Genomic DNA, 23118 nt, shown 5'->3' on the forward strand with positions numbered 1-23118 from the left:
GAGGAATGCAGAATGGCCAGGTATATGTGGGCATGTTGGGGGGGGGGGTAATTTTATTTATACATACATACATAATCCATTCTGCATTCCTCAACTCATCTCCCTCAATAAAACATAACAACAAGTTAAGATTCATTATGTATATATCCTGGATTGGTCTGGTGTGGTCAGTTCATTTTGTGATTTTTTTTTTTGAGGGGAGGGAGAGGAGGTTGGCTTTTGTCCTCGCTAGCTCCTAGAGCTATTTTAAAAAGCATTTTAAAGATATTTAAACAAACAAACAAACAGACACAAACACAAATCTTGAAAACTGACAGGATTATCCATTCTTACTGCAGGAAAATGAAGTTGCAAGAGGAATAGCTGTAACCAGAAAGTATCACTGCACTTCGATTGATAAGTATTCAGTTTTAATTTAAGGTTTCTTCAGCAGAAAACATATTCTGTGCTCCTGCTTTTGTCTCAGTTAAAGAAAATGTCACATAAAAGTAGCTCAGTAAATCTGGTCTTGTGCTGAGAATTTTGATTAGGCAAAGTAAAATATACGGATTCAAGTAGCATAGCACAATGGCACGTTTAAATGTATTCTCTCTTTTCTACAACATAGTTGCACTGTCAAACCAACTTATGAATCCTTGTTACTTTAGGAAACCTCACAACCATGAGGTTTCCTAAAGTACCTATTGTCTCAGATAGGATAGTATTTGGGTAGCTGCCCTTTCCTGCCCCTCATGGCTACCTGTCAATTTTTAATCAGAACTAGCACAGGTATGTCTACTTGTGTTGGAATTCATACTTTCTCTAAGAGTGTTTAGTCCAAAACCTCCAATATTTCATATTTATTAGTAACTGGGAGATAAAAATGTCTATGAGGACTTCAGCCCGTTCCAACTAAAGCAGTGGCAAAACTCCCATTGACTTCAATGGTTTCAGAATTAGACCATAAATGATTATTGCCTTAATCACAATATTGGGAGTCCAATCTTGCAAAGATTTATGCACTGTGAATAGTCTCATTCTCTTCAGTGAGACTACTCAGTCTGTTCTGCATTTGTACTGCATCTACACAATAGGGTCCTGTTCCTTGAGTAGGGATCCTAGATGCTTATGGTAATACAAATAGATAATAATACACAGTCTTTGCAGTCTCATAGAATATTATTCCGTATAGATTTATGCAAGGAACCTGTATTTTTAAATTATGTTTTACAGCACTGTATTGAATTACTGAGATGTTTAAAGCTAATAATCCCGAGGTTTTCCCAAAAATTACTTTTGAAATGCAGCCATTTTTCCCTTTGACAGTTTTGAGATTCAATATCAGGAAACCATAGACTAAAATATATACCAGTGGCTCTTTAGAAATAAAAATTATTCAGTAGGAAGGAGGAGAAAAAGTAAGCATCCTGACTAATGGGATGTGATATTTCTTTTCAGTATCTACCTCTGAAATCAGCACAGAAGGAAATTATTTTCCTCTGAATTTAGTTTAATTTGTAGTCATTCAAGGAGAGTGAAATTGCCAAGCACTGTACCCAATACAAGCAGTGAAAGAGACAAGACAACTTAGTACATTACGAAGTGAATGACACAGCAATAGGCCTGAGAGACTGATATTAAAAGGCTTGGGAAATGAAAAATGGTTGTAAACAGAGTTTTACATTTACTTGCTGCCCTAGGGAGATCTGCTTGAGATAAATGTGACAGAGACTGTCTGTTTTTAAGCATAAACTCTGCAGGAAAACAACTAGCATAAGAAAGGTAGTCTTATTAAAGAACTCAGTGATTGATAGAGTCATTTGAAATAATGACTACACTCTTGGAAGAGTTTATTTTAAATAATAATTGTGTACTTGTGCATCTCAGAGTAAAGTGGAAGTCTCATCATTTACTATGTGCTCAAAATCCAATATAACCATAGCTTAGGTTCACACTAGTTTCAGTATGGTTTGCTATTATATAAGTAAGTGATAATAGATGATGCCCAGTGGGGAAAATAACCAACAACTAAAGTCAAGTTACTTCCAATTATATGTTGTGTTCAGGTTTTAAACTAGCTCTTAGTAAACTTTCTTTACTAAGCGCTTATACCAACTAAAGGCAAAATTACACCCAAATTTTTCTTGCTAGCTAATTTGATTTATGCAAAATAAAACATTGAGACAGAAAGTCAGAATCGAAGGCCAGATGAAGGATAATTCTGAATGCCTTCAAAAGCTAAATATTACAAGCAGACCCATCAAAACACACACATTATATGATTCTATAGACGTTTTCTATGATTCTACAGAAGCAATGGGCTTAAATTGCAGCAAGGGAGGTTTAGGTTGGACCTTAGGAAAAACTTCCTAACGATCAGGGTAGTTAAACACTGGAACAAATTACCTAGGGAGGTTGTGGAATCTCTGTCATTGGAGGTGTTTACAAACAGGTTAGAAAAACACCTGTCGGATGGTCTAGAGAGTCCTTCCTCAGTGCAGGGCTGACCTGTTAAGGTCCCTTCCAGTCCTACATTTCTATGATTCTGTATGCACTTTGGGGCAAACTACTTTCCTTATTTCAACCTGCTGAAATGAATAGTTTTGAGGTACCTCCACTAGTTCATGAAGTGCTAGTTGAAACTGAGCCAGCAGGTGTGCTGTTTGTAGCACTACCCTCTCTGAGAGATTCTGCCATTAGAGGACAGTTTTAACATTGCTGTGGGGAGTCCATTCAGACCATGGCAGTTAGAGAGTAGCTAGGGATGTGCTGAATCAGTGCATAGCCTGCTATTCCCCAATTAGTGCCACCCACTTTGGGTCAGCTATAGGACCCTTAGTAGAGTAGAAGCCATTGGCACCTTGCCTCCGCACCACCATCCCTCCAGGAATCTTTCTGCTGTCAGGGCTCTTGGATTACTATGGTGGAAGCATAACTCAGTGGTGAATCTAATCTAATACAATACAAATGGCTTCCCATCAAAGAGATAGCACAAACTCATAATTTTACCTGCATTTACTGTTGTTTACCCTTTTGTCCTGTCTACATGGGGGAAATTCACCAGAATAGCTATTTTAGCATAATTTTGGGAGAATAATGCCACTGTGTGAACACTCTATTCCAGAATAAAAGTGACTTTATTCAGAATAAACACTCCACTTTCTGAAAGTTCAGTGAATTACTAGGAGTCCTTGTGATTCTCAGACATGTTTGCAGGAAGGACAAAGGTGAGAGCTAAAACTCTAATGAAAGGACCTGTAGCTTTTCTCAACTTTCATTGAAAGAGTACTGGAACCCAAACTTTGATTTCAAATTATGAATAGTGATTTTATACAATATGTTCTAAAGAAATATAATGTCAGAACAGAGGAGTATGTGAAGAGTCATCTCAGAAGTGTACGAAATCGAATAAGCATGGATTTAGGAATTCCTGAGTTGTAAGGTGGCTTTGCCATTGACTTGCTGGATGGCCTTTTTCAAATCACTTAGTTTCTTTATGTCTCAGTTTATTGTCTTTTAGTAGTTGGACAGCTGTTTTAACTTACCTCACAAAGATACTTGTGAAATTTGTTTCTCCTCAGCTGACGAGAAAAAGCACTACAGAATTGCCAAATATAAGGTCCTACTTATAAGTTAATGAAGGCCATAAATTAAGTTTGTTCAAAAAGGTGTTTCAGGCCTTAAAGAGTATACAATGTACTCTACAGATGGTCAACTCTGCCCATTGGGATACAGAGGAAAACTGAGAAGCCTGTGTAAAAGAAGGAGCTATAGGAGGGAGGAATTGGATACATTTAGAAGTATATAATCACATGGCAGACATGATGTAAAAGCTTAAATATATGGAAGATTCCCCAGACAGCTTTCATCAGGTCAGTGCAAGATGTTAGGGTTTATTCTGATTTTTACTTAATTTGTCAACTGGAGTGTAAGTTTCTGTACTAAAAGACATAAGGACTGTCCTTAGAACTTTATGAACATGTGAAAATCAATAGTTAATTTTTCACAGAGATAAGACTGGCTGTAGATGGGAGTATTTTGGGGACTTGCAGAATAGTACCCATACAGTCAAATATTGTGCTAACTTAACGACAATATCCAAGACAAAGGAAGCCACCAATTGTTGGAGTACCCAATGGCAAACCAAAATAGAATGGCTTGCAACTTCAATAGAAAACAGTTACATTCCACCAAACCATTTGGACTCAAAACTGTCACTGGCAACATTTAGATGTGTATTGATATAGTTCTTTTAACCTGGCTTGCTCAGTGTAGTCTCCACTATCACACTTCACTTCCTCAATCCTTAAAGGTCTACATTTTAGCAACATTTGCTCTGGCTGAGAAATCTGATGTGGCTTCCTTCAGAGAGTGCCTGTCCTGCTCTGACATTAACCAGAAGGACTCAGCCCACTGCCTTTTCAGTGTCCCCAGCTCTTTGGACCCTAGGCAGGCAGGAACAAAATGTGGGTCCCACTCTTGTATCCTGGAGTGCTGCCAAAAAATCCAGTTAGGTGATAGACATGTAACTATCAGAAGACAGACCGACCATCCAACCACTTGGGCCCATCAACCTGTCAATAAAATTAATATTTTTCTTATGAATCACACACTTCCAAAAAGGAAAAAATAATGAGGTATGTTTTTTTTCACTGGTTCTAGTCTGACCTAATCCTATTTAATATATAATCCAGCGGGGACACTATCATATCCCACATATCACTACTGTTTGGCTACTAGTTCCTGACCACTTACAGATGATTATTATTCCATCTCTTATTTGATGGAAATCTAGTCCAGACCAGATCTATTTGGGGTTTTGGTTGGCAATAGTCAGGACAATGCAAGTATTCTAGAATTTCACTGTGACTATATGAGTAACATTTAAATGCCCTCAAGCTCAAATTCCTCTTGTATAAAACCCCCAATTTACCAAGGTGATATCTCACACTCAGAGGGGCAAGATCAGAAATTATGCAGGGGAATTTGCAACAAAAGTCCATCCAATATTTCTAGTTCTTTAAAGAGACCATCATTATTTAGAGCAGGGGTCGGCAACGTTTGGCAATCTAGGGTAAGCACCCTAGTGGGCTGGGCCAGTTTATTTACCTGCTGACACGGCAGGTTCGGCCGATCGCGGCCCCCACTGGCCGCAGTCCGCCGTCCCGGGCCAATGGGGGCAGTTGAAAGCCGCGACCAGCACATCTTTCCCCCGCGTCACTTCCTGCTGCCTCCATGGCCCGGGACAGGCCGAACCTGTCGTGTCAGCAGGTAAATAAACTGGCCCGGCCCACCAGGGTGTCTACCCTGGCGAGCCGCATGCCAAACGTTGCCGACCCCTGATTTAGAGTAATTCCTGAAGCTCTAAGTCAACTAAAGTTAGACACCTTAAGGAAGTAATATTTTTGGATAAAATATTTTAGCTTTGGCCCCGATCTCAATGAATTCAAGGGTAAATCTCCTATGGTGCAGAATCATCCCTGTTGCCAAGCTGGGCCAGAATCTCATTTCACTAAAGCCCCTTTACACTGCCAGAGATGGGAAAAGGTGAATAAGACTACCTTACTAGTGGAATATTATTGGTTCTGAAATGACAGTAGGTAAATTGCCTTCCAGCATATGTCAGCCTACTGTCATCAAAAGAAGGACGCTTGTGATGAAGAAGCACAAAAACAATCTAACACCTGAATGGTACATCACAACACTTTATGTCATTCCAGGTTTGAGACCAGACCAGCAAGAGGTTGTGTTATGCTTGTCCTATAACCCTGGGTACCTTGAAAATACTCCGCTGCTGTAGCTCCCAGACAGTGTCTGTGTGATAAACAGGTATGGTTCAGTGCTCTGACTCCAGAAGCCTGTTTCTTACACCACAGCCACATCCTGAATTGGCTCCCTACTTGTTACACCACAGCCCCACTACCGATTTCCCCAAAACAGTCTGGCCTAAAGTGTCCAGCCCTCTCCTGGATCACTCAGAAATAATAAGGTCCGTTTGTGCCTTTAAAGAGTCAATACCCAACAGCTTACCACATTAACTGGAGTCAAGAATTACTTCAATTCAAACACAGGACTGGCTTGGTTTAGATTAAACATAAAACATGTTTATTAACAACATCTTAAGGGATGCCAACAAAAGTAATAAACATAGAGATGATTACAAGGAAATAAAAGTGAAAACACAAATCTAAACGTCTAAAACTTAATCTGGCAAGGTACAGTCTTTGGTTAAGATGGCTTCTCTCACCAATTATTCTTTGTCCAGTATAGCTGACTGTGTCTCAGTCAGGACTTTCCACAGAAGTATGAGGAGCATGTTTCCCTTTTCATTGTACGTAAAAGATAAAGAGGAATCTCTCTCTGTTCCATATATTCCAAAGAATTCCCAAAGAAACATCAAAGTTAGGAAGGCCTCCTGGGGATTCAGTCTCCTGTCTCTCTGTGGCATGCAGAAGCCAAGTTTCTTCTCTGTCTCTTGAGTTCAAGCTCAAGACAACCACCACTGGTTTGCTTGAAAACTTTGTTTATGGCTAATATGTAAATCGAGGTAAACCCAAATTCCTTTGTCTAGGACAGACTTGTTTATCACCTTTACTGACGCTTGGCTGTCTTCTTAAACATGTTCGAGGAACATCATACAGAGGGATTTTATAACTTCACAAATAAGGATTAACACATGTATTTTACAATGATATTAATGACTAATGTGTTGTTAGTTTTCAAATGAAATCTTACAAGGCATATTTTGCACAAACATCATTGCAGTAGTGCATGGGGTATGAACACAGAGGCTGCTTAAGATCACAACCTCCTTCCACCAAGCCTACAGTCTCTTCTTTGTGCAATCACTGTGCTGCTGGGAATCAAATGGCTAAGGAAGGGATACAGTGTAGGCCAGTAGTGGGCAACCTGCGGCCCACGGGCCACATGCGGCCATCAGGGTAATCTGCTGGCAGGCTGCGAGATAGTGTTTACATTGACCATCTGCAAGCATGGCCACCTGCAGCTCCCAGTGGTCACAGTTCACCATTCCCGGCCAAAGGGAGCTACGGGAAGGCAAACCGTGGCCACCGGGAGCTACGGGTGGCTGTGCCTGCGGATGGTCAATGTAAACACTGTCTCGCAACCCACCAGTGGATTACCCTGGTCGCAGGTTGCCTACCACTGGTGTAGGCAGTATGAAAGAAAAATCCTCAGATCCAGCCTAAGACCATGGGAGCATCTGCGTGACTAGTTGGCCACATTTCTTGCTTGACAGCAAAGTCTTTTGGAGTGGGCACTGCCTCGAAAACGTCACATGGAGTTATTAAGGCAGTTTTCCCATCCCAGGGATTTTCCTTTGGAAAGTGGTGGTGATAAGTTTTTCACCTTGAATTATAAATGGATAAGTGAGCTCAGAATTAGCCCAAAGAGGAGAAATTTATATTTTAGAACAAGCAAGAATTTTATCCCATAGTTTCTATGTAGCTAAGATATTCATTTATATTATACATTCACATTTCCCAAACTATATATGCATATATTAGATATACAAGGTATAACTTCTTCTTCAGGTAGGAGCTCTGTGTAGCTCAAAAGCCTGTATCTTGCATTACAAGATAAAAGATATTATCTCACCTATCTAGCTAAAATATACAGATTTATACAGCTATATAACTTCACACTTCACCTGGACTGGTCTCTTGCAACATGTGTTAACTCCTTATCTGTTCCAACTTGTATTTAGCTATAAACCCTTGTACCTTTCCCAGAACTGAAGAAGAGCTCTGTGCAAGCTCAAAAGCTTGTCTCTTTCACCACCAGAAGTTGTGCCCCCCCCCCCCCCCCCAAAAAAAAAAGATAAAAAGATTTCCTCACCCATCTTATCTTTTTAATAGCCTGGGACCAACATGGCTGCAACATCACTACTATCTATATTTTAGATAGACTTAATATACACATACGTATATGCACCTCATACAACCTTCTTTATCTAGAGCTATATAGACCAAGATATTGTTTTCATCCTGTAAAACAAATTGACTCAAATGCATGATGTTGGAACAATGAGGATGCACAAATAAGTGTTCACTTGCCCACCCATTAAGCAGAGTTTAATTAAACAGTGTAAAAATTAATTGTTTTTCCACCAGCAAATTATGAAATCTTGTTAAAATTTCACAGCTTACAGTTTTATATCTTAGAGATACAATAGTAATTCTATGTCATCAGAACAAACGACATTGCTGTAGACTGTCCACAATCTCATGTACTTTAGAGAAAGCAGATTCTGTATTTGAACGCAATAAGTGAATGTGAAGGATGCAAATAAAGGGAATAGTATATCTTATATTTATGCTTTTGATGTTTTCTCATTTACCCAGATTCTGAAACCCACTGTCTTCAATGGGACTCCTCATAGAATTCTATTCATGAGTAAGTTTATCAGAGTCTGTCTCCTCAGTGACTTTATTTCCCCGCAAAGCAATACATTGAAATATTTTAATGAAGTAATTGTTAGTAAAATGACCCACACTGCAGGTTCATAACAATGATACATGCTAATTCTGCGGTAAAGAATCTTTCTTAGGGCCCAGTTCTGCAGCCCCTCAACATTTAAATGAGAGTTTAACCTGAGTAAGAAACAGGCCACCAAAGAGCCACATATGAAGATATCCTAACAGCATTAGGCATTTTCTACACTTTTTTTAATACAGTGTTAAAAGAAATATTAATTGTTCTATTCTCTACTGATAAGTTTCTCTAATAAAATATTTTTGTATTTCTTCTACATTTCTTAAACAGCCGTCCATCTTTTAAATAACTATAACTTGCTAAAGGGATATAATGGAATAAGAGAGGGACTCAGCAGCTAAAGTAAAGTCCATTGCAGGCCCCTTGAATTCTGTATTGTTTTGTTTATGCTGCAAGAATGCAGCAGAGCATCACTAACTGCTGGGCTATTGGCTATGCAGTGATAGAGCCTAACAAAGACTCTGTTGTGCTATGCTTGGAACAATTTGTGCATTGTGATTCATCAAAAGAAAGGCAGCTTCCTGGGATAGTGTGTTTCTCTCCTGCGGTTTTAGGTAGGAGAGAAGGGAGCAGTAGCCCCTGTGAAAATTTAAATAAAACAAGTAGCAAGATTTGCAGTTAGCATCTAACCCCTGAACGTGGAAACCAACAAAAGAACAGTCTGCCCCAAATGAGATTATTTCCACAACATTAACAAACTGACAAATATAGAGATTTTTTCCAAGTTAATTCAGTTCTAGTAATCTTAGGTGACATCTGTAACTATAGTAGGCAAAACTCAGAGAGAAGAGTAACTTTTTAACTTTTTTTTAAGCTGGCAGTATATCTATGTTTGGTTCACTATAACCCCAAACAACTTATACAATTAATAGATAATAAGCATAATTATAGTAAAGGTTGATCTTATCCCATTCAAACAAGTCAGGTTGGCTAGGAGGCCTCTCAGACTGAGTAATCCTTCTTGTTGGAGCCTGTGCGCCGTCATGGTACCAGACACAAGAGAGGAGAAGCAGAAATACATGGCTTTCCACCAGAAAGCATTTGTCTCCAGTATCAGAGAGTGGGGTTACAAATGATCTCTTCTGATAATTACATTGTCTTTGTAAGGGTGGGGGTGGCAGTGGTTCCAGTCAATACTCATGGCAGAGCCCACCAGCCATCTGCCCCACACAGAAGGCACACACCATCTCATGGATAATTTGTTAATCTCACTTAGCAACCTTTTATAGATTACATATTCCTATATTTCATTTTCAACACAAATGAGGCTCGATTTCTTGGGCCCTTCCAAAATCCAACTGTCTTCAGTAGAAGATTATGTCTCTTAACCTAAAATGACAGTCAACGTATCATAGAATCTATATTGTGTGAAATTTCCTTTGAAAATGGAGTTCATAGCATTGCTGTAACAACACTCGTACATTCCTATTGCAATATATTTCTACTGCACTGGCCAATGAGTGAGGGGATGGAGCCATGACTGTGCCTATTCCCTTCTCACTTGCTCTGGGTATTCGCAGGAGATCATCCAATTAACAGTTTAGCTCTTCTTGGTTAATATATTCTCTTCCAACATATATTATGTTTATTATTGTGTTTTCAAAGTTTAATGAAATATGTAATTTCTATTATGGTAAAAGCTACATACTAGTCTTTTGGAGAAGTTTCAAAATACTACTTTTATGGACCTTTCAGGTATCTCAGACATACAGCTTTTTCTTGCAAAGGACTAGACAGACAGGCTTTGCCTAAAACCTTGGAACAAACCTCCATTTATGAGCCAGGGGAATCATTTTTATCCCACTACATGCATTCAGTGGGCTGCCACAGGCCAGTCATCATCTGTTATTGTTTCCCTGCAACCCTTGTGCTATTAATTTTTCTTTTTAATGAACTGTCCAGTCTAGTTTAGCTATGGGAACTATGATGGAGTTGCAGTATAAATGGTTTATGTCGTGCCTTTGTCAAAAACCTTTTCCCTACAGCACTAGAATATAATTGAAAAGCCGTTTCAAAATAAAATAGCTGAATGGTTGCAAATGCAGGTTGTCAAGAATCAACTGGGAAAATCCTATTTCAGAAATGCATTCTATTAGATTTTACCAATCCCTGATCTGAGTGATTTACAAATTAGTAAAACTGCAAAAATCACTAGGTTTGTAAGTTCTATTAGTGTGTATTTCTGAAAGATTCCTGAATATATTTTAAAGAAGTTGTTCTTTAAACTATGACTAACAATGCAATAATTGGTCTTGGTAAATGTCTCAAGTGAATTAAATGTACATGCTGTACAGTGTGTAGTGTTCTTTCTAATATGCAGCAAAGCTCCATGCTTGAGGCAGCAAATTAGCTTCTAGGAGCAATTCAAGGTATTGTTTATTATCTATGAAGCCCTAAATGGCTGAGAATATGGCAGACTCTGAGAAATCATCCATCTCTATGCCCTATGAGCAGTTATGATTGGATGGGACATATTTCTGCTGAGAGTCCCTGGGACTGAGCTTTTGGGGACTAAGTGCAATCTTGGTGATAAGGAGGGGCTACTCTATGCTTTAGAAATCACTTCTAGCAGTCTCTTAGATCACATGACTTCCTCCCTTTAGGACATGGTGCAAGATACATAGCTTTCATTTCATTTTTCTTTGATCATATTTTTCTAGTTCATGGATGGCTTGGAGCAGTATTTCTTTATTATCTAGTCTTGGGTAATATTAATAGTATCAGTATATCATGCATGTGTTTCACTATATAATGACATCATTTATTTCTTGAAACTATCCATTGTGGAAATCTGAAAGGGACCATTATGGAGACATTAGTTTGCCAATAGTAAAGACTGAAGCTAGCTTTTTCTAATAAGCTATGTAATGAAATAAGTAGGCTTGGTTGAAAATTTTCCATAGAAACATTTTTGACAGAAAATTTGATTTTTGATTAAACAAGGTTTGGGGTTTTTTTTATAAAAAGTGTTTACTTTCAGTACACATTTTGATTTTTTTGTCAAAAATAAAATAAATGCCCCAAAAAGAGGTGTTTTTTTTTTTGGTCTGAAAAACAAATATTTTGACTTGGATATGCTGCTGTGCAGCCTGATGGGCAGTATAGTTTAGTTGCCCCATGTCCCCATCCTCCTTGAGGGGTCAGGCTCCTTACCTGGACTTCATTTCCTATGAAGCATTGTGGGTTCCCTCTTTGACTCAGCCACCGCAATGCATCATGGTAGTCCTATGCTTGCAGTGCATAATGGGAGATGATGTCCAATCAGGGATCCCAGCCCAGAAGAGACCGGGAACATGACACATGCAACACTATAACTCACAGAAGGCACTGCAGCTGCTCAGGCAGATGTAGAGATCAGTTTTGAAATGACTTGAAACAAAATGTTTAGTTTCTGGTCAACGTGACCTGAAATTAAATATTTTGATTTAATTTTTTCAACAGAAAATCTAAAAATGTGGGGGGAAATCAACATTTCACTATGGAAATAGTGAAATATCAATTTAACAGAAATAACATTTTCCATCAAAAAAAAACAAAACAAAACAACATTCACAGAAAAATCTCACCCAGCTCTACCAGGAGTTAACATGATTTGTGAGAAACAGTGTAATGTGAACATATTTTCTTCTCACCATGTTTTTCGTGGTTTTGCTACACATAGAAAAAATATGCTACCGATATTTTCTTTCATAATGTTTCGAACAAGATAAATAAATTGTCCCACATACCTTTTAGCTGTATTTCCAAAGACGTTACTTTAGCCCAAGCAATGCCTGATGTCAGTATTTACACATTTAGACCCCAACTTGTCAAACTATGCATGCACATTGGAATTAGCATAAACTAATTCATGCTTTTGAAAAACTGGCCAATTTACATATGTGTTGAACGGGGGAATGGAGGGAGTGTTAGGATCAGCATTCATATCACACTCCCAGTCAATACCAAGACCAGCGGATGAAATTTGGTGATGAATGCTGATCATGTGCCACCTGAGGCATGTTGCACATATGCTAAGAAGCATGTGAGCAGTTCCAATGAAGTCAACTGGACTATTTGCATGACTTACGTTACTAATGTCCTGCAATGTTTTGTTGGATCATACCCTTAATATACAACTGAAATCACCTAATTCTGCCTAAATGACAAGTGTTTATTTATGTAATTGAGATTTTCTTTATATACTGAATATAGAAGACTACATTTGGACAGTGTGAATATGTGCTGGACACATATTAATGGACATGTTTTTGCCTTTGTGTTACAGGGTTCTGTAGACTCTTACTTAAATACTCCAAACATGGCAGCCCAGAATATTGAACTAGACTCCCTTAATGTGACCTGTCTGGTTTTACGATTAAGCTAGATAAGTTTATGGAGGGAATGGTTTAATGGGATAACATGATTCTAGTCAAATGAACAGCCTGCCATCGCTGCTAAATAGTATCAATGGCCAATGAGGGTCTGGCTGGAGAATCTTGCCTACATGCTCGGGGTTCTACTGATCGCCATATTTGGGGTCGGGAAGGAATTTTCCTCCAGGGTAGATTGGCAGAGGCCCTGGAGGTTTTTCGCCTTCCTCCGCAGCATGGGGCGGGGGTCGCTAGCTGGAGGATTCTCTGCTACTTGAAGTCTCTAAACCACAGGATTTGGGGACTTCAACAGCAGAGTCAAGGGAAAGGGGTTGGGACGGCTTTGTGGCCCGCATCATGCGGGAAGTCAGACTAGATGATCATAATGGTCCCTTCTGACCTTAAAGTCTATGAGTCTATGAGTCTATGACTGTGGAAAGGCTGTTTTAACTGACTGATGAGAATTCATAAACAAAGGTTTATGAAAACTATGTAAATTACTGTTACATTAAAAAACAGAAGGGTAAACATGGGGTTTTTGTGTGTATAATGTGAAGCAGATTGTGAGAGGCACAGTGCATTATGTATGAATATATTAGTCTACATTCAAATTTGCTAACACTTATGAGAGGATGAACATTTTAAATATCTGAAATCTGGCCTTTTTACCACGTGGCATTTGTACAAAAAAGATGTGAAACTATTTCTTGACAAGATCATATGTTTGGGACCCTCTGTCACAGTCTACGGTTTACAATACATATGAGCACTAAAAAGATGTATTATGACCTGCCTGCTTTATATTATAACAGTGAATTCATAAATATAGTGGGGGTACTGAATTTTTTTCTATCAGTTTGAGAGATACTATTGGTTTTACCAATATTCTTCATTTGGGGCATGAAAGAATCCCAGTGAATTCAGCGAGCTCAGGTTAGGGCCTTTAATTTCAGGAAATTATTCTCAAACTAATTTAATCTTCCCTTTAAAAGGAAAGGAACATTTCAAGTGTGTCCACTGCTTTCTCCCCTTGAAATGTGAGTGCATAATTCCAATTAATGACATGCAAAAATGAACGGGAAAATCTATATACCAGGGGTCGGCAACGTTTGGCACGCGGCTCGCCAGGGTAAGCACCCTGGCTGGCCGGGATAGTTTATTTACCTGCTGATGTGGTAGGTTTCGCCGATCGCGGCCCCCACTCGCCGCAGTTCACCGTCTTGGGCCAATGGGGGCGGCGGGAAGCCGCGGCCAGCACGTCCCTTGCCCGCGCCGCTTCCCGCCACCTCCATTGGCCCAGGACAGCGAACTGCGGTGAGTGGGGGCCGCGATCAGCCAAACCTATTGTGTCAGCAGGTAAATAAACTGGCCCAGCCTGCCAGGGTGCTTACCCTGGCGAGCCGCGTGCCAAACGTTGCCAACCCCTGCTATAGACAATAGACCCAAACTTAGCAACACCAATGGCAACTAGTCAGGACTCTGGAAGAGGCATCTAAATTACACACAGATTTACATAACCACAAGATACGTGCCTAGCCATAATGAATGTGGCACAGAAGACGCTACAGTTTCTCAATGCGTGCAGAGGAGTTCACTATACTAGAAAAATACTCCAGTGCCATGTATGATGGCTTTAGGGCATCTGATGGAAGACTGACACAAAACTGCCCTAAGAAATCAGATAATTTGGTACAAGATATAGACATACAGAAGAATCCCATTTATCCGACCCTCCATTATCTGGCTCTGTGTCTTAACCAAACAACCAATATACACAGGTCCAAAAGCAGGTGATCTCGCCTGTGGCCACTAGACAGCACTGCAGTCCCATTCTCTGGACTATCTGAATTTTTGTTTATCCAATCTGTCCCCGGTCCCAATTAGATTAGATAAGTGGGATTCCGTAGTATATAAAATGATGGCATAAACATAATGAGACTCCCTACCTCACAATAGAGTTGTGAAGATTAATTAGTTCATTTTTGTATGGTTTTTGGAATATGCTGAGCCCTGGGCAGCTCTTACCACTGCCTGGCTTTGACTTCTGGTCTGCCTAGGGGCTGGGCCTCAGGGGGAAGAGGAGGAGCAGGGAGCAGGGCCTCCTGCATATGTCCTGATTTTGCATTTTTAAAAGGTGGTCACCCTAGCTGATTTGCAGAGCAGAAGAGGAAAGCCAGTCCTCAGGCAGAGTAGGCCAGGTCTGGGAATACACTGATTACAGCTCCAGTTTGCTGCTTTGTTTCAATGATCATAATTGTACATGCATATTTTACCTTGATTACTCTTGACGATTTAGATACTGAAACAGAAAATGTGCATTTGTGAATAGACACAGCAGGAGCGAAATTATTTAAGAAAAAAATCCTCCAAAATGAAACAGAGAATTTAAGAACTATCTGGACACACAGGTTTACATGACAATCAACAAAAGCTGTGTTTGTTCATTCTCTTTGCAGCTCCCTTTACAGAGAGACAATGCAAATACCTTACAGTGGACATCCTAAAATCACTGTGCAGGAAGTCTTACAGAAATGATTACATCTCTAACTTCCCCTAACTCTGAAATGGAAAAGCCCTTAGCAAAACCAATGGGGCAGCTTTCAGTGTAAGATATTGCTTAATTTGAATTAATTTAGATTTGGGCCCCACATTCGCAGTTTTAAGTTTCTTCTTTACTTTTCCTAAGCACATGTAGTTGGCGTTTTGTCCCCATCCAAGATTGTCATTAAAATACAATCTGCTTGTGAGTGTAGCTCTGAGCCAAGAATGAAAAGAGCAGGAGTAGGCCTAGACTCGTCTAAGAAGCCAGAAATGAGAAGGGGTGCCAAATTGAAAAGAAAGCAGATTAGGCTTTATTCAGAACCTTAGTGATGTGAACACTAAAGTTCAGCTGCTGGCGTAAATGTGCAGAGAGCCCAATCTGCCTTCCCATTAAATCAGTGGCCTAACTCCCACTGATGAGCAGGGGAGCAGATTCGGGTCTGTAATTAAGACAAGGTGTGGGGGTGGGTTGTTTATTTGGTGGTGTTGTTTTTGCATGCATGCAAATCATGCGGCCCTTACTCAGGCTAAACTCTAACTTTACTGGGAATTTTGCCTGACCAAGGACTGAATCTGGATGGCAACATTTGGCCATTGAGTTTTAATAAATAACAAAATAAGAAGCACTGCTAGACACAAATATATAGAACAGCTTCTTCTTAGTTTGAATGTGAAGAGGCCTATAGATTTCCTAAAGAAATTAAGTGGAGTGGTGTCAGTTTAACAGTTGAAACCATTCTATTGCAACTGGATACTAATTGCTGCAGTCTACACCTTAACGACTCAGCAAATGTTGGACAGGCACATCCATGTAGCTGTTCATAAGGATGTTGTAGTGTTTTGCCCATTTGGCTGCCAGAAATGAGATCATCATCATTCAAGGACATTTCCACAGAAATGAAGCATCTGTCAAGCAGGACTTTAGTGTACTGAATATAAAAAGATGTAAATGAATCAGATAGCTTCAGAGCTTTAATGTCACAGTCTTGTAGACTTTTTATAAACATCACAATTCAAAAGCAATCTTACATCTGATGCTGCTATAAATGACACTACTTATCTATTATTTATTACAGATTTGATAATTGATCCATTACAGAAGATAGTGGATATTTCTGTCTAAGAATTCTCACCTCTGAGGAATCCCTTGTTTCATTGGTAAATCGGAAAAGCACAGAATGTGAGAGGTTAAAGGCTGATAATAAAATTATGGAGGAAGAATAATAGAACCATTGTTTGGAGTCTGAGGTTTACCCCTATCACCATCTCCACATTTTCAGCAGCATTTTTCAGTTAAGCCTCACAGTGAACAACAAAACCTTTTGCAGCACAAGTATGAATGGCTGTTTCAAGATTAGTGACATTACATGAAATGGTACAGGTGAAAAATAAATACAAAAGTTGCTCATCCATGCAGACTTAGAAAAACAGCAACACAGAGCCCATTTTTGGATTAATGTAATATGGTTACTCTAATTGTTTTGGAAAATTCTTGACTACAGCTTACCATCACTCCAACCCCTTCATGCTAAATTCCTTTTTGTGTGTCCTTAATAAGAGCTATGATGTTATAAATGTAAATGAGCATGATCTGAATAGTGCAGCTTGTCAAACAGTGTGTTACAGGATAGTCACAGCAAGATGCTCAATGTCCTAAGGCACCAGCTCTCTGAGTGGCACTGAAGACCAGTGGACCCACCCTATGAAAACTCTGAGAAAATCTGGCAACAAATTGGCTTAAACAAGAGGTTACTAATCGTTGACATGCCACAGTGTATATATGGCATGTCACATAGAGCAACAAAAAGAGAGCAACATATACCTAAATTGTCAATTATAAGCTCATGAAGTCAGACATCTTACTCACCTTTACCCACTGGAAACTTGTTGCCAATTTATGTAACATATTCCACCCATTTGAATGGCCACTTAATGAGTCTGTGTTGACAATGCAGATTTAAATTTTGTGCTGCCACTTATCCGATATTTCAGCTCTTGCTGCAAAGAATGAAAAGTTCATTTGAAATCAAAAGCAACATTACAGTCACAATAATAGGGAAAACAAACAAGCAAACAAAAAACGCTAACTTTTAAGTTACCCCAACATCCCAATGGGATTTTGGAGACAGAAAAATATCTATAGGCCGGGATAGAATTTACAAGTAACTTTTACTCATATAGACCTATTATTGGAAGACTGTTCCCATAATTAAAGTGCTGGAGGCCATGTCAATATCCCTTCACATCTTTCTCTCTACCTCCTAGACAAATAGAATCTCATGAAATAAAATATGCTCTGGGAACATTATCCAGATCAAGAGACACTTGTAGGGGGGAAATAAACAACAACCCAGCTACAGTCACATGTCAGGTATCATCAGCCAAACAAGATGTGCTTCCAGCATTTCTACGTGCTCTAAGACATATTACAAATCAGATAGCTTAGTATCATGACAGAATAAGGAAAAGAGGAAACTGCCTCTAGAGTAGTGGAACTATATACTCATGATAAGAGTTACAGTTATATTGGGAATATGAAAATTGGCAGGGAGTGGCTCTCCTGTTTTGCAGGTTTATGGAGCACATCTTTCCTTGGGTCAGTGGTCATGGGAGGTTCCTTCATACAACAAGAAAATTAACTTTATTTTCAGGCCTATAAACCATATTATTTTATAATGTGTACATTGCAAAATGTGTATTTTGTTTCTACTAAATTTCCAAGCCTACAGGTTGTCTTCTTGATGCTGTTATATACTTAGGCTGGGCAGAATTCCACTTTTTTAAAATAAATTTGACAGAATATTTTGATGTTTATTTTAAGCATTTATTTATTTATTTAAATTTTCACAGTTGCGGGAAACTATGGGAAGGTCAGACCTTAATTATGTAATGACAGCAGACATTGAGATTCAAAAAGTTTTATAACTTAAAACACAAATTATGAACATCGCATGTCAAAATATATAAAGTAAATATCCTTAAATGAAAGTAAGTTCTTAAGCTGCATTCTTCCTTCTTTGTCTATCTTTATATTCTGATTATTATTGAAGGAAATACTTTTTTCGCTGGTTTATGTGTGTGTACTTTGAAATTGACATTTACCAACATTTACCAATAAAAATTAATTCTTCCAAGCCTATACACACATACATACACACACACACACACACACAAACACACACGCACACGTAGATGGAAGTATAGCTTGGTATTTAAAACCAGTTATTTTCAGCTACTTCCCTTCCCACTTTACAGTTTACATTTATAAGGAACAATAATCTCAAGGTGAAGGAAGGCACAAGTATTCCTGTTCTAACACTTAAAAACTAAATAGGGGCAATAAAAGTAGCTGGGAATTAAAAAACAAAGCCAAAACAGGTGTTTACAGACCTAAGCCATTCTAAAGGTGCTATAAAATTTATTCACAACAGACACAAACAGTCTCAGGCACCTAAAAGAGCTCCTCAGGCTTTTTAGCTGAATAATTGAAAGATTCCACAATGTTCGCCTTTTTTTTTCCTCTTGGAAGGAGATACATCAGCCTTCTCCTAAGGGCACTCATCACACACAGTTTTTTCCTAACATTTCTTCTACTCCTTGGAGAGTTAAAATGCACCTCCCGAACTCAGTGAGCACAGCTGATGGTGTCTGTCTCTATACTCAGAGGTTTCACCCATTCATTCTAAAGTCCAGTGCACAATTGGACTGGACTTTTGAGCCCATTAAGCTGGTTACAATAAACAGAATTAAAATTGGGATTTGTGTTCCTGAAAATATATCTGTAGGTCACCTTTCGAGCAGCCAGCTGGAACTGCCTTGAATTGTGGTGTTTATGTTGAAGTAGACACAATTTAATATTAAATGCAGTCATTGTTATGATGCTTAATTTGTATGCACTCTGGAAAATTTCTCAGATTAGGCCCCATATCTTTCACATTACATGATTAAACTAACCAAGATGATGGAGGATGACTACATTAGTTTACAATGGAGAGCTACTCGTCCAAGAAATCTCAACATCCCTCAGTAGAATCTGCCCTCAACAGAATATGAATGCTGCCTTTTTATCCAGCAAGCACCTATAGTCTGATTCAGCAGTATTCTGGATATTTATGGCTGTGTGTATACACATGTTAACTGATATCTGCAGTATGCTACTTACCATCTGCCCGGAGCAGGAGAGAATAGCAGAGGTACCTTCCTCAAGTTTTCAATAAAATACCATACAATTCTAAACCTGTTTTGAATGTTTTTAAATATCTTGTTTACCTCTTTCAGTAAAATCCACATTAAAATGATCAAAGCCTCATGATAGCACTTTACAATTATTAAATATTAAACTAGTACTAAAGTAGGGCTCCATCTTTCAAAGGGATCCAACCAGGGCTTCCTTACACTCATGCAGAATCCCACTGAAGTCAGTGGGACTCCACCAGGAGCGGCGCCAGGGTTTTTGGCGCCCTAGGCGGGGGGTCCTTCCGCGCTCCCAGTCGTCGTTGGCAATTCTGCGGTGGAGGAGTCTTTCCGCGCTCCTGGTCTTCGGGGCACTTCGGCGGCAGGTCCGGGAGCGAGTGAAGGACCCACCACAGAATTGCTGCCGAAGACCCGGAGTGCGGAAGGATCCCTCGCTGCCGAATTGCCACTGAGGGCGGCAAAATGCAGCCCCCCAAATCCTGGTGCCCTAGGCAACCGCGTAGGTCACCTAACTGGAAGCACCGGCCCTAGACTCCACACACGTATCAATGTCCAACCACACAGACAGGTTGGTTGCATCATCATCATCATGTTTCTATTACGCTAGGGCCTTAAACAGGAGTTAGATAAAATACCCACTACCCACATTACAGAGAACGAGCACATGATTATTAATCTATTACCTAGTGACTATTACTAAGAGATGATCAAAGGGTGCTGCATCTTCTATTCTCAGAGCTTCTGTTATGCAGTTGATAATAATTATTAAGTATTTCAGTGTGAGATAATACCAGTGCAAGCTGACTGTAATCAATGGGATAGCATAGATATAATGCGGGGAGTAGAATGACCCTGTGTGTCCCCAACAAACTGAATTACTCAGAAGAAAACCAAGTTCCCATTTCTACAAGAATACAATTTTCTGCTTCTATGGTTCAAACCTTTTCTTTCCTTGTCTTTACAGACTTCAGTTTGCTAAACATTTAAATAATAAAATAAGTGTAATATAATTGTGATCCATTAATAGAGGTTTCTCTTTTTTGTAAAGCAGCTGAAATATTTTGTGTAGAGGACTCAGCATTAAAACTAAATGAAATTAATTGCTCACCTGCTGTTTTTTCCTGTGAATATTTATATTTGTGGTGAAATGAATACATTGGCTCAGGGGCTGCATTTTACCCTAGCATTTTTGCACTGCTGAGGAAGATGGCCTCTGTGCTCTCCAGACCTGGCTGGCTAAATGCTGGGCCAGTCTCCTGACATACCTCAAAGAAGCCTAAAAGTTTATCTAAATTACACTAGCTGCTAATGGCCCACGGTGGTGATAGGGCAGTCAGGGATCCATGGAGTTTAGCCTTCTGTGCCAGCAGTATGGAAGCAGATGAGGGGGAAGGCAGCAGGGTCCCTCTATAATGAAGTAAGTCTTTGTGCCTCACTATTCTGGCTTTAAGTCCAGAATATGCAGCAAAGACCAGGCACACCACATCCCAGGTTCTGGGCAATTGTATTCCATCCACAGAGTAGCCAGACTGTATTCACAACCGGTAAGAGTTTTGCCAATATTGTACTTGAATGAGTATTTCAAATATAGTGCATGTACGTGGGGATTCCTTGTGATTATTAAAGGAGCCCATGCAAGTCTGCCAAGGGCCCAGCTCTGCAAGGAGTTGAACACTTTCCTGGAGATGCAGAGAGCCCTTAACTCTGAATGGTCAGCAGCTCATAGGATCAGGCCCTAAGCATGCTGTACTTTTCAAAAGATATGTTGCCATATAGAGCTACCAATGGATAAAAAAACATAGCTATTTGGATTCATGGCTAGGTGGTGACAGGAGACTATATTGAGGCTCATGCTTCTGATGCCCACCAGATACTTTAACAGCCCCTTGGGCTGCTACCAATGAACACTCCTAGGAAATCAGACTAAATTGCATTCTATCTTCATTATCCAAGTACCCAAAAATTAAATGAAAACTTTTAGGGAAATTATTACAAAATACTCTATAATGTGTGTTGATATGATTACAAACATGTTTCTAAATATCAGAGCTCGGTAAATAATGCAAAAACACTATGAATATTCATTTGGATTTTAAAATAAATTTGCTTCAGCTATGTTCGCTTTCTCCTTTTGTGTGTGCTTTCCGACCGCAGTAGAGCAATCAAATTTTACTGGCAAAAAAATGTTCACAGACTGAGAGCTAATTTAAGTTGCATGCACGTGTTCATGGATAACAAATTTTGACTTGCATAAATATTCACACCAGAAATGCTTCTCACCAATCCCATCAGAGAACAGAAATGAAAACATGCAACTCATCTGGCCAATCACAACTTTGGTAACCAACTCAACTTACAGTTTCAGATATTTATGATCAATCTATAGATTTAAAAAATTGGAAAACATGTTCACCAACGAAATTCAAATTATGACTAAGTCCTAGGAAAGCGCAATCTACTCATGGATATTTTGCAAACAGAATAAGTTAAATTAATTAATTATTGTAAAATATTCACTAAAGCTCTAAATAATTATATGATAGAAAACAAATGTAAGCTATGGATGATGATATATAGTGAGCAATCATTCAATAACTAATATGCATGATTCATGAAAATACATTATGTAGACAAGCTGTGGATGTTGTTTACTGAGAAGTACATATCACACTCTTTAAATATGTGGGTTTTTTTTTTTTTACAAATAAACTTGTCTTTGCATTAGTGTTTGAAATTACATAAAAATGAAGCACAGAAAAGGAATAACATTGGAAAGGGACTAAATTATGCCATTTTGATAATTTGCTTATATGGCTCAAAATGTACATGGCTGTCTTTACAGGACCAAAGTAGCGCCCAGGTAAGGCTATCCTGCTTTTTGGAAGATCTGTATCCATGGAGTTGGAAGTGCATGGGTTTCAATCTCGGCACACAGTTACACACCTGCATGTCATCAATTCTTAAAACCTAGTTTTAACTTTATGTGGGGTGAATAGAGTTGGGATTCAAAACCCTTATTCTTATTCCCAGTTCCCAGATCTAGCCACTGTACAGTGAAATTTCCTTATGTACATAAACGGAAGACAATGGACCCTCCTATATACACGATAGTTTAACTGTCAAACAAGAGCTCCATTACCAGTAACACAGCATTTATGCAGGGTACATGGGTTTCAAATCAATATTTCTTACTAATACCCATCATTCTGCGTAGCAAATAGCAAATAAGTCTGCATTTTCACCTCAGGGAAGGAATGAGAAACGCTGTGATCAATGTTTTTCATGACAAACATGATGGAAAGCAACTGTAGAGTTCCCATCTAGTACATCAGTATAAAAAGCACAGAGCATAGCTTATCTTAGTAATCTTTATATGTATGCAACAGGCATGACCTATATTTCCTGATATATTTGTAGTTGTTATTTTTTTCCATTGTAAACATTTTTGCTACATTGAATATTCAAGATCTGCAGTTTATAGGAAAAACCTCAAACAAAAAAACAAAAACAACAACCGCAAATAAGTCAAGAAAAAGTC

General features: G+C 39.0%; 1 protein-coding gene across 2 annotated transcripts in view; it reads right to left on the reverse strand.

Moving 5' to 3' along the window:
* The window catches only part of CDH11 (cadherin 11), a 103638-nt gene that overhangs the window by 31699 nt on the left and 48821 nt on the right, over positions 1 to 23118 (reverse strand). For both annotated transcript variants that reach the window (XM_054048825.1, XM_054048824.1), the window contains exon 2: positions 17254 to 17384. The gene's annotated coding sequence lies outside the window, so the exon portion shown is untranslated. The remainder of the gene's footprint in view (positions 1 to 17253; positions 17385 to 23118) is intronic.

Source organism: Malaclemys terrapin, chromosome 14, assembly GCF_027887155.1.
Source record: "Malaclemys terrapin pileata isolate rMalTer1 chromosome 14, rMalTer1.hap1, whole genome shotgun sequence".
NCBI lineage: Eukaryota > Metazoa > Chordata > Testudines > Emydidae > Malaclemys > Malaclemys terrapin.